The 13,548-nt window shown below is 39.7% G+C and overlaps 1 protein-coding gene across 5 annotated transcripts in view; it reads right to left on the bottom strand.

Moving 5' to 3' along the window:
- The window catches only part of cacna1ab (calcium channel, voltage-dependent, P/Q type, alpha 1A subunit, b), a 277,483-nt gene that overhangs the window by 120,925 nt on the left and 143,010 nt on the right, over nucleotides 1-13,548 (bottom strand). The window lies entirely within an intron of this gene.

Below are 13,548 nucleotides of genomic sequence, written 5' to 3'. Positions count from 1 at the left end.
GGATGGACTTGAGCGAGAGCGGACTAAATGCAGCAAACTCATCTCCTGACTCATTCTGCTTTTTCAGCTCTTCCTGTTAGGCCATTTCAGTCGGCAAAAACATTTGTGACTAACTGAATCAATGATCAGAATCACGTTAGTTTACTTTGTGATGTCACATACTGTAGAGCATTAATGCATTGAGAACAGAGAATTAGATGGCGCCATCCTCCTATAATAAGCCTGTCTCAAATATTCACAACCAAACTGGAAAACCAGATCGCAGATGCCATCTTTGGCCAAGCCCGACTGAGAAATTTGAACGAAAGGCTCAGTAATTCATTTACAGTCTCACGTAACAAATAACACCTATTTATGACCCATCCTGAGTAATCAATAAGCCTGAGACAGATGTAAATCTACATTTGACGCTTGAAGAACTGATCTGCGATCAGGCCTAAAGTGCTTTCGCTGCTGATATAAGATCGTTTTACACTTTATTTTGTGGAACAGTGGAAACTTAGATGCGGGAAGGAATAAACTGCCTCCAGGTCAGGCGGTGAAGAACACTTTATGTACAGTAAGTGCAGTCAGGATAACAGAGCACCGCTGACTGAGCTGATATCCTACTACACGCTAAAAGGCCTGCGGTAAATTTGATGGAAGAGTGGACTGACGCGCGCGAGTGTGTGTGAGACAGATGGAGAGTGAGAGTGTATGTGCTAAAGTTTGAAAAGAACGGCTGTAGCTTTGGCATCTGGATGGAAATAAAAAGAGCAAGCCTGTTCATTTCTATTTGGCTGACAGGAGCTCTCTGTTGTGATTCTAATAGAAAGTGATTTTCATTGGACAGTAGATGCTATTTTGAACACTTTGCTAACATTAGCCAATGCTGAAATTGACCTGTTTAATAAATGAAACTGATATATTTGGTAAATATATATATTTTTTTCTTCACTCCCATCTGGTGAAGTTTTTTTTCCTCTCCGCTGTCGCCACTGGCTCGCATGGTTCAGGATTGGTAGAGCTACGCATCGATGAATTTGCTCTTCAGTGTTTGAACTCTCAGTAATGATTAAATCACACTGAACTGAGCTAAACTGAACTGAACTGAACTTAAACACTAAAAGACTGAACTACACTGTTCCAGTTACTATGACCATTATGTGAAGCTGCTTTGACACAATCTACATTGTAAAAGCGCTATACAAATAAAGCTGAATTGAATTGAATTAAAGAATCATATGGAAAACTCATTGATTAAACTCTCTGATTCAAATGATTTAAATGATCAGGTCAGAAGTCTCCAATTAATGACTCACTGATTCAAATGGTCATGTCTGAGCGAGTCTATGACTATAGATCAGTCATCTTAAACGTTGTCATACAGTGTAAAGGCCCGTTCAGACTTGGACGCTTCTTGCTCGTGTTTTCCATCAACGTTTAATGCCTTGTAACTAAATAAAGGGCGGCAATATGTACACCCGCGTGCAAAACGACAGGCTTAAAAGCGTGATTTTTAAAGAAACACCTCATGCTTGTTTTTTTTTGTTTTTGTTTTTTTTTTTTTTTTGACGTGCCACGTCAAAACCTTCTCCACCAATCAGATTGCCACTTTTGTTGCTGAAGTTACATTAAACAGCACTTAGAAGTGCTCAAGCGCTAAACTGTAAACGTGAGCGCACATTAAAAAAAAGATGCCCAGAGGTGATGTGAACGTGGAGCTGCTTATTGCACTGGTAAACAATAATCATTTCTTCATCGCTAGAGCTGGAACTGCTACTTGAACCATCCATACGTGTTCGCATCGCCAGTAACTTTACCCACAAGGCTGCCTCCAAAACTGCGCACTTCGATACTATACAGTCCTGTGTGAGACTTTGTGAAATGGAGTGAAGCAACGCAACTGACACAGGTAGGTCATATGACCATGACAAAATGGCGGGATGTAGTACTTCTAATTTCCATTCATACTTCTTACATTTATACAGTATAGAACGGCCTGAGTACTACTACTGAGTAGTAGGTGATTTCGGACGCATCCCAAGTGTGTCAAACTTTCTGTCTTCTTCTTCTGTGTTACAAGCGGTTGTCAGAAGCTTAAAGTTGTGTAGCGCCATCTAATGTCAAGGAGTGATTTTGCATAATATTCTGCTCGACGCCAGTTACTCGCTTGGGTTTGAATCCGGAGAAACGTCTCGTAAAATCCTGACGATAAACGAAAAACGAAAAGCGTCCCGGTGCATCCCGGTGCTTTTATGTCTAGATTTCATCAATTGCCATTACCTTTACTAGCACAGACTGTATTTTAAGTGTTTGGAAGTAAATTGCATTTTCCTCCTTTAGAAAAACGTCTTAAAAACAATGTTCAGCGGCTCAATCTATTACAACAGTGTTTATAAAAGACCCAACACTTTATTGATATAGTGTACAACCAAGTGGCCAGAACACAAACTAGCCGCAGGTAATGAAGTATTAAGCGTTTCTCCTAAAGAAAAGCCTGTCTAAGCAAAATGCTTGCAGGCGTCTGTAGCGCCACTCACCCTCTGCCTCTTCGCCCTTGTTTGGTATCCCCCGGTCAGTGCAATGACGTGCAAACAAAATGGTGATGGTTAGCCACGCCTACTTGTAGCCTCTTTTGCGTTCTTCAAAAATGTGCTGTCACAGATACTAGGTCCATATATTTTACAGTCTATGGGTGAACTATTCCTTTAAATACAGTACATTCAATTTTGACTCAGGTAAAACAGGAAAGAACTTCTTAATATTATTATTAGAGCAATATTTGTTTATCTGGAGTTTTACTACTTAATTTGTAGTGTGCCCAACATTAAATACAATGCCAACTGTGATTCAGATTCATTCCTTTCAGGACTAAAAAAAAAATCACAGTGTTTTATGAGGGAGTCACAGCCATCTCTCTCTCTCTCTCTCTCTCTCTCTCTCTCTGCACCATTGGGACAGTCTTGTGAAGGGAATAAAGCGTGATTTGGGATACTCTGGAGAGAAAAGGTTGAAACACACACAGTTAGCCCTGAGAATGACAGAGCAACAGAGACAGAGGTAAAAGGAAAGAGAAAGCCCCTCGGCCCCAGGGAAAGGACGATGACAGGGTGAGATGGAGGAAGGGAGAGAGGGATTCACAGGAGCGACAAGGCCTCCGTCTGCTGGGGAAAACCTGACAATCAATCAGAGCGCACACACACACACACACACACACACACACACACACACACACACACACTGACAAAGGGGGTTTCTCTTTTTCTACCTTTTCTGCTGGCACAAGAATATCACTCCTTTCCTTCTTCACGCACTCCCTATAGCATACCTGACAACCATATCCATAACAAGGGATATGTTGTGTTTGGGAAAAAAAAACACCAAAATCATCATCTTTAGGTGTTATTATCATTAATTATGTGTATATTTAAGTTCAAACATGGACCAAAAACCCACACTTTTGCTCCACTTCAAATCACGTGTACAGAATGCGTTTGGGAAACAGCGTCTATTTATTACTATAGAGCGCATCAACTGTCAGTCACGCACCGCTATATAACTGTTTTGAAGATTGCAAAGGAGGGCCAATGGTACCTCTAATGAAAAGGAAATCCTGCCCTTTTTATATTTATTTCAAAATGTTTTCATGCCTAAACAAAACAAAAGCATAGAACAGACTCACATTTAAGAGCAAGGGGCGTCCCCTTGGGGTTCGGCGGTATGGTTTTTGCATATAGGGAGGATCGGCTCTTTAATATTTATTGCCACCCTTCAGAAAAAGACTGAAAATCTAGGAGAAATATGGGAAAATACCTTTACAGGATGATAGCAGGATAGAACTGTAAAATACAAGGGAATCCCGGGAAAACGGTAGGGTTGACAGGTATGCTCTATAGTGATAAATAGATGCTGATTCCCAAACGGATTCTGTACACGCGATTTGAAGAGGAGTGAAAGTCTGGGTTTTGGGTGCATGTTTGAACAGACATATTTACATAATTAATAAGAAGAAGAAGAAAAAGAAAAAGAAGAAAAGATGTCTAAAGATGTCGATCTTGGTGAGTTTTTTTGTAAAGACAACTCATTTCGTCTTAAATAAGTATAAAAAGTTATGAAAGCAATCGGATGCTTTTATTATGGATCTGTGCATTTTTAAAGTGACACATCTGTTATTTGATGTGATCAAATGAAAAATCTAAACGAGAGATCCATTCGCTTCTTTTTAATCAGAATCTTTAAATTCTACAGTAAAGAAAAGTTATGGGATTTAATAACTTGACTATTTCTTTATTCATTCATTTATTAATTCATTTTCTTGCCGGCTTAGTTCCTATATTAACCCAGGGTCGCCACAGCGGAATGAACCGCCAACTTATCCAGCACATATTTACGCAGCGAATGCCCTTCCAGCCGCAACCCATCTCTGGGACCCCATTCAAACACACACACTCATACACTACGGACAATTTAGCCTACCCAATTCACCTGTATCGCATTGTCTTTGACTGTAAAATGTTTAAAAAAAAAAGCAAGAGTTTTAAACCTGACTTGATCAAATAATTTTTTTGTGAAAGAAAAATATGCAAATTAGCACATATTTAATGGAATATTCAGTGTTGGGCAGTAGTGTTGCTACAAGTAGTGATGCTACTATCTTAGCTACATTTCTGAGCTGGTGTATTTGCATAAAGCGATGTGACTGGCTGATGCTTCTCTTGGCGCTTGAAAAGTTTAGAAATTCCCAATTTCTGCAGCAAGCAACGCCACCGAAGAGTCTTTGCCGAACTGCATTGGGGATCTGTTCAGAGCTTAAAATGAATGGGAAGCATTGACATTGACGCCCCGTGTGAATAGAGTGTAAGTGACGGCACCGACATTCACATAGCTGTGAGGCCTGTGTCTAGCCGATGAACGTAAATCCATATGATGGCGAGAATGAAAATTTCTTCTTCTTTCTGTTTTACAGTGGTCAATAACAAACTTTTTTCTGTGTTATTGCCACCTCTTGCACTGGTCGGTGACATCGCCAACCAATTAGACCTACATGAGAAACTCGCTTGATGGAAAGATGATGAGAGAGAAGAGTTATTTCTGAAACAGGACTCCTCGTGACCTTACCTCTGGAAATACATGTTAAGATGCAATAACGATACTGTGCTCAAAAATTACTTCAGTAATTTACAGTAAGTACTGTAATGTTTTTGAACTGCACAATAGTGAGCTACTCCAATTAATTTGTTGTATTTATACTTTATAGTTTACTGTAGTAAAGGCTAAAGTAAACTATGGTAATTACTATTTATTCAGGATAGTTACTAATAGTATCATTAGTACTATATATATAATGTTTAGTATGGCATATTATTGAATAATAATAACTGAACTGAACAATCCTGCCTCATATGTTTCATTGACAGTTCTATTGATCACTAAGATATGATTGGTTTGGATTTAAGTTGCTTCAATTTAAAAATGAAAATTGCAAAAAATAGTTTGGATGTAGCTACGCTACTTTTGCCAAATAGCTTTTAGCTTAGCTTGCTACATTTCATAGATGGTAGCTCTTTTAGAGTAGTTAAGCTACATTTTAAGTAAAGTAGCTAATAGCTTAGCTCACTACATTTTTCAAGTAGCTTGCCCAACACTGAGAATATTTATTAGAATATATCATAGAATAAAAACCTATTTTGCTTATTAAACAACATATTAGAAAATTAACACAAAAAATCCATTTGCGATTCTTAATATAATCAATAATCTAGGGAAGATACGGCGATAACTATCAGCCTCCCGAATCACCTGCAGTGTGTTCCTTTAAGCCTGTTTCTAAGAATAGATTGCGTGTTGCTCATTTGTGAAGATGAGGATGGTGGAAGTCTCTCTCTAGCATCACACCACCACCAGGTCTCTCCCCATTCACATCATCACCATAGCAACCGGCGATTCCTCTTCTACCAAGTCTCCACGGTTACCAGCCTCCTCTCATTCATAACCGTTGCCGCAGCAACGCGCCCGCTGTCATTGATGGAATCTCGGCATCGCCACTGCAGCCAGGCCAGCAGTGAGAGATAAAGGGTCCCCTCTCATTGATCTCCATTCCCTCCCCCTTTCACACGACGAGGATTCTCCAACTGACCACAGTGCTGGACTAACTACTGCTCTCTGATGATCGCTTATGATCGTTTTCTCAAACAAATATCATAATTTAGAAGTAATAATCTATTTTTTGAGCTGTTTTGACCCCCTCATTGCACTGTTTGAAAAGGTGTGGTGGATTGTAGACTTCCAAGTAAATTTTTATACAGATTTAATACATTTTTGATACACAAAATGTTTCCAAGATTATTTTGTTAAAATTAAAGCTCTTATAAAGTTATCTTTCCTAATGTTGGGATCGGATAGAAGACAATGCAAAGACCTGGGTTTCAGAGCATGTTCATCGTTTGATTTCTGCATCGGTCAATTCTTGACATGTGACATGTGACACGTCACACCGCTTGTGCACGCAAGCCACACACCTCCATTGGAAACAACAGACTTGTGCAAAATCTAGAAAACCGCAATATGTGAACAGCCCCTAAATGGCCGCCATCATTTGAGATCTCCAGCAGTTGATCTTCTTGCACAGATATGCTGGATTCACTTGATTTGTTGACAAATAGGTTGCAGATCCATTTCTTGGCAGTTTGCAGTTCCTTCACTGGGCCTTTTCCCCTTAGCAAAGACACTTTCCAAAGCCGTCAGTTTCTTACTCATTTTGCTGCCTGTGGGTAAAATTTGGGCACGCAAGTAACTGTGATGTAACCGAGAGAATACGGTCATTTTTTAAAATAAAAGACTTTTCAAAATAAAAGATTGTTCTGACTCAGATAGTAAATAAAATGGAAATAATTATTGATTTCTTGTGTGGCCCGCTACCAATTGATCCACAGACCGGTCCACGGCCAGGTGGTTGAAGCCCACTGCTGTAGTTGATTGTGACAAAACCGTTCTGCCTGTTAAACCGGCAGCTAGCTCTCTGCAACTCTCACATGGTCGCCCACTGAAGCTAAGCAGGGCTGCGCCCGGTCAGTACCTGGATGGGAGACCACATGGGAAAGCTAGGTTGCTGCCGGAAGTGGTGTTAGTGAGGCCAGCAGGGGGCGTCCAACCTGCGGTCTGTGTGGGTCCTAATGCCCCAGTATAGTGACGGGGACGCTATACTGCTCAGTGAGCGCCGTCTTTCGGATGAGACGTTAAACCGAGGTCCCGACTCTCTGTGGTCGTTAAAAATCCCAGGATGTCCTTCGAAAAGAGTAGGGGTTTAACCCCGGCATCCAGGCCAAATCTGCCCACTGGCCTTTGTCCATCATGGCCTCCTAACCATCCCCATATTCCAATTGGCTTCATCGCTGTCTCCTCTCCACCAATCAGCTGGTGTGTGGTGTGCGGTCTGGCGCAAAATGGCTGCCGTCGCGTCATCCAGGTGGATGCTGCACACTGGTGGTGGATGAGGAGATTCCCCCCATTGTGTGTAAAGCGCTTTGAGTGCCCAGAAAAGCGCTATATAAATGTAAGGAATTATTATTATTATTATTATTATTAAACCATTAACACAAAAAGCAAGCATGGGGATTTGTTGCTTATTCTTATTGTACCTAAACTGTTTTGAATAGTGTCCCCAAAACTGAGATATCAGTGTACTGTTACACCCGTAAAAAGTAGGCACTGAACTTCTGTGGAGGCAGAGTTTAGGCACACTATTATGTAATAAAGAGGCTCATTCCACAACCTGCTGTTTCAACAGAATGGCTTCAATATACGCTAACAAGAAAGTTCTGAGCTCTAAAACTTACAGGATATTTTTATAGGACATTGACCTGAAAAAATATATATAAATCACAAGAATTTTTATATTTCTCAGTTTATGACCCCTTTATCCATTGAATACATAGAGTCAGCCTCATTAGCGTGCCCTCTACATGTTATCAGAATGAAAGATCAGCCAGTTCCAGTGATAAAACCGTGCAGAAATCATCCAGCTTTTAATTCGTGCCGAATCTAGGTCATCCTGATATGCCGCCGAACTACATTATTCAATGCTTTACACTCAGGCCCGTGCATCTGGGAATACAGTGCATTTGTGCAATATGTGAGGGTGTTTGTTTAGGGAATGTCACAGGGATCTGGTATCACAAATCTCGTTTCTAAAACCAGAGATTGTTTGTGCTGGAACTGTGTGTGTCATTCAACTGTATCTGTCATCAAGATTTTGATCTGGTCAACACGGATGCAAACTGCTATAAGAGTCTATTTTGACCTCTGCGACAAGGATATTACATCATTCCTTAACATTTATTATCTGCTTTTAAATAGTATTATCTGCCACCTTGACTTAGCTTTCATTCTGTTAGAGTGCTTTAGTGCCCGACCATTTCTGAGTGACATTCATTCATTTATTTTCCTTCGGCCTAGTCCCTTTATTCATCAGTGGTCGCCACAGCAGAATAGACCGCCAACTTATCCAGCATATGTTTTACACAGCGGATGCCCTTCCAGCTGCAAACCAATACTGGCAAACATCCATACACACTCATTCACACACATACACTACGGCCAATTTAGTTAATTCAATTCACCTACAGTGCATGTCTTTAACACGAACACGGGGAGAACATGCAAACTTCACACAGAAAAGGCAATTGACCCAGCCGGGACTCAAATCAGATACCTTCTTGCTGTGAGGCGACAGTGCTAACCGCTGAGCCACCATGCCGCCCTTTGGAGTATTTTAAGTATTTTTTCTATTCATTTTTCTGATTAGGGCTGTATTATACTCGAAAAATCAGATATTTCTGCGATAAGAGTAGTTTCACAAGATATTTTGAATAGTACTATTAGACGGTTTTCTGGGGAGTCTAATGGTATTCAGGTCATCAACAAAACCAAACAGCTTTGAGGTGAATCCAATTATATCAACTGATTCTAAGCAAAGACGTATATCAAATTAATGAAAATGGGCATAACTAAACTGCCAGCTTTGACCCTGATTGGTGCAATTTACACAACAGTATCGTGAGTTTTAATAATAAGGTGAAATTTGGATTTAAAATTGCCCCCTCATTTTAAAGATCAAATTAAACTACAAATATGAATCACAACTAATACACTAATCATATTGAAGGAGCTAGTGACCAAGCCTCAGGACTATGCCCCTTTTTAATTGTGTTATTAAGGTGCAGATCCAATTCAAATGAGTAAGGGTCTAAAATATTTTGAGCTCATCTACTTTTGAATGCTATAAGTAGTCGTCAAAAAACAAATTAGATTGGATTGATTTCAGTGTAAATGCTCATGTGGTTAAATGCATTTGAAGAGCCACATAAGACCACTAACTGTTTGCTACTAAGAGAACGTGTAATCATTATTCCTGTGACACAACACAACAGAAATGTTTAAATGCCAGCCATTCATTTGAATATCAGCCACTGCACTTCCGACAAAATGGTAAGGGTTATAATCTAATAATAGATATTTAACTTACTTTATTTAATTTATTAGAACTTTCTAAATTATTTAGAATTTTCATAATTTGTTTTTGTGGTTTGTTACTGACAACATCTATCCGGGTTGGTAAATAATAACCTGGAATTTGAATTCCTTTGTGTTGCATCTGCCATACCCCTATAACATCATTGGAGGCATAACAACATTATTATAAATACATCGGCTGAGTGACTGATGTTGGTTTGCAGTGAACCACTGACTTTCATTTTCAAACCGTTTGATACAACCCAGGCTCATTTCGAAAACGTACTACTATATACATTTCTGAAGAGCACCAAATATGTCCCAGGGGCTGCATATATATATATATATATATATATATATATATATATATATATATATATATATATATATATATATATATATATATATATATTTGCAGTTTTTGTTTTTACAAATCCGCCAGAGACTGCTGTGTGTGGATTTTCAGTTTTCAAATTTCTCTTGCGAGTGCCATTCGTGCCTGCCGTTCTCACGTTAATCCACCAGAGGTCGCTGTCGACTGACTGACTGATTGACTAACCCACCCTTCTCCTTCCCTAAACCCAACCAACAGTGTTTTCAAAAGCACCGATTGACCCGCCAACCCACTTCCCTAAACCCAACCGACAGTTTTAAATAGCAATCCAGAAAAAGAAAAGCCCTCGCCTGATTTATACCACTGTTCAGATTTTACCACATTCTCACCCTATTATTTACTTATTTATAATTTTTTGGCTTTTGTTGTTGTTGTGTTTTCTGAAATCATTCTTAACCGAACTCGAACCCAGTTATCATGGTCAACTCCTCTCTGCCTCTCTAGTCTGTCGACGTATATGGCGAGCTACTTGACAAACTGGTAACAGCGGAAAAACCATCTTTACAGAGGTAAGCAGTCAGTTGCTAGCGTGAAAGGAAACGGCATCATACCACCCCATAGCGTTTGTTTTAAAGACGAAATGCGGTCATACATACTTCTGGATACATAATTTATGATCACCAAAAATGTATGTAGGGCTACGTTTAGAATGAGTCTGCGTTGGTTTGATAGTTGTTTGATTTTAAAGATCTGGGGTGAACTATCTGCTGCTCCTTTCAGTAGTTGGCAATAAATGCCACATAAACTGGTATTCAATCTCACAATAGTTGCATTTAACATTGAATAAAGCACTAAATCTTTACTTGAGGTAATAAATGCCATAGTAGTATATGGTGTTGTTTCTAAAATAGAACTTTTACACATTGCTATCGCAGATTGTTAGGACAAAAACTAATTTTAACATAAAAAATATGGCTTTTATTGCGTACCACATGGCTGCATTGTGTGTAGTTAGTACAAGTTGTGAAAAAGCACAGCAAAACAATGTATTCACACTCACTGTGTAATCAAACACATGAGTTAATTGAAACCATACTGTAGGTTATTTTCACAACCTCTTCATCTGCTTATAGTCAAAACTGTGTAACATGGCTTTATTTTTAAAAACTGAGTAATTCCTAAAAGTCTCAAAACGGTCTAATTGAAAGTCATAACAAGAGATGCATCTGAATGCATGTTAATACCAGGTTGAAACAGTGATGTGTCACGTCTGACCACTTGTAATCAGATCACTGAAAATGCATGTTAATTCCAGCTGGAAACATGGCTTGCTATATTACAGCAATGCACCAAAAACCATCAAGCACACCTTAGCAACCGCATAGCAACATCCCAGCACTGTAGCGAGGTTTGCAGCACTCATATTTAAAGTAAAGCTTTCATCCGTGTGCTCCTCCAGATCTCAACACTGCTGATGGTCACTCCCTCTTCCTCCTCTCGATTCCCTGTTACCAAGCACCCGGGTCTCCTCTGCATCCTCGCGTCCCCCCCCCCCCCACCTCTCCCTCGCTTTTCCACCAATGCTTCCCCTCCCATTAGTCCCACTCTTGTACGCTTACGTTTGTGATGAAAGAAAAATGAGAGTGAGAGAAACACGGAAAACCTCTTTCACCCTTTACAACTGCATAACACGCTATGATGCAGTCTCTCGCTAGCACACACACACAGTCGACGTCCATTACTAAGAGACTCATCCACCTCTTTCTCTCTCTGTTGTTATTTTTCACCTGTCTTTAGTTGCCAACCAGCATGTGTATGGCTTTCTCGAAGACAAGAAAAGGAGCAACTTTATTAGCAGAAGGTATGTTAAAGAAGCTTTGTGCTAAAAAAAAAAAATTTCCCGGTTCGTTTGACAAGTGTGAGTACTCTGAATCGTGCCCAGGCACAGTTCAGTTGGCCAGCCCTAGCCCGGTTGAAAGAGGTATGGCAGAGCGTGAAACTGAATACACTGAGAACTGTTTCATGTGGATTCATTAATCATTCTTACTATTTAATGAACGTGAAATGTCGTAGTTTATTAAAGATACAAACCACTCACTGCACCATCAGCAACCTTCCTAATATCTGCAGCACGAGTTATTAAATAATCAAAAGTCGTGGATCTGTTCGGTAAAGTGTTTGACTGAGTGTCTCTGCATACATAACGACTAAAAATAATACAAAACGATATAAATAAAGCAATGTCCACTATGCTGAGTGAGGGCGCCTCTCTTCCTGCTAAACTGAACAGTCGCATCTTTGATGATGTAAGTGTGCTCAGGCTTCGAAGTTAAAATGCAATGTGAGTGCAGGCTGTCGGGGGACAGGGGAGGTGGACAAGCACGCTTTAAGGCAACTGTACCTAGTGTGGGCACGCCCTAAATGCTTTAAACAGGTCTCCGGTAAAACTACCAATGTAGTGTCGGCGACAATAGCCTAGTGGTTAGTGCGTCAACACATAGCACCAAAGTGCTCACAGTGACCTGAGTTTGATTCCCGCCTCGAGGTCCTTTGTCGATCCCTCCCGCTATCTCTGCTTCCCACACTTTCCTGTCTATAAATCTCCACTGTCCCATCTAAATAAAGGTGAAAACTCCTAAAAATTAATTATATATATAAAAAAACACCAACATAGTAAAATGTGAAAAAGTATGGGATGCAAAGGGATTTAAGTATGTATTATTACCCCTGAAATCTGCACATTTCTATCCACAGCACCACTGCAGCAGCTATTTCTGCTTACTTGCTGAAAAATTCTCACAAAAATAGAGGTATTAAAACTGTCACTGGGACGGCACTTTTTAAAAAGGTACACATTTTTACTTTAAATGTGCACATTGAAAACTTAAAAGTACAATTTTGTATCTTTAGACACCAAAGGTTTATCTTACATCTTGTAAAAGGAGTAAAACGGGTGCCCTTTAAAGTATGTTTTACTGCTCACTGCTGTAGTATAGGTGAAGACCAGTGCTTTGTACTCATTCATTTAATTCATTTCTTCATTCATTAATTTTTCCACAGCTTAGTTCCTTGTTTATCAGGGCTGGCCACAGTGGAATGAACCAGCAACTATTCCTGCACATGTTTAAAGCATTGGATACCCTTACAGCCACAACCCATTACTAGGAAACACCCATACACTATGGCCAATTTAGTTTCTTCAATTTACCTATAGTGCATGTTGTTGTACTGTGATTAAAATGGACTCATTTTGTAATTTCTGAAGTGGAAGAATAACATTCAGAAGCTCCACCCTCTTCTGGAAGACAGCAGCTTATTTGCATTTAAAGGTACACCGACAAAAGCACAAACCCAAATACAAGTATATTTCACAAGCTACAATACATGATCTATGAGGAAACACTAGAGATTAATTTGACATCTTATGAAAAGGGACTTAATATGTCTTTAATGTGTGTAGCATGACGACGAGTGTGTATGTGATGAGAGAGATATTGAGAGAGGTTTTCTACCTGTGTGAATATTGTACCACTGCCATCACTTCCATTATCATTATTGCTCTGCAGTCATTTAGAGAAAGACATCCTTCCCTCCACCTCCATATAGGGCTTAACCACACACACACACACCCTGAAACACACTTATTCTAACATCAACACACACACTTCACTTAAAGTGCATCTATTCCTGAAACACGCTTTTAACCTGGTGTCCGGTCAGCG

The sequence above is a fragment of the Danio rerio genome, chromosome 11 (genome assembly GCF_049306965.1).
Source record: "Danio rerio strain Tuebingen ecotype United States chromosome 11, GRCz12tu, whole genome shotgun sequence".
Taxonomy (NCBI): domain Eukaryota; kingdom Metazoa; phylum Chordata; class Actinopteri; order Cypriniformes; family Danionidae; genus Danio; species Danio rerio.
This window is presented reverse-complemented; position numbering and strand designations above follow the sequence as displayed.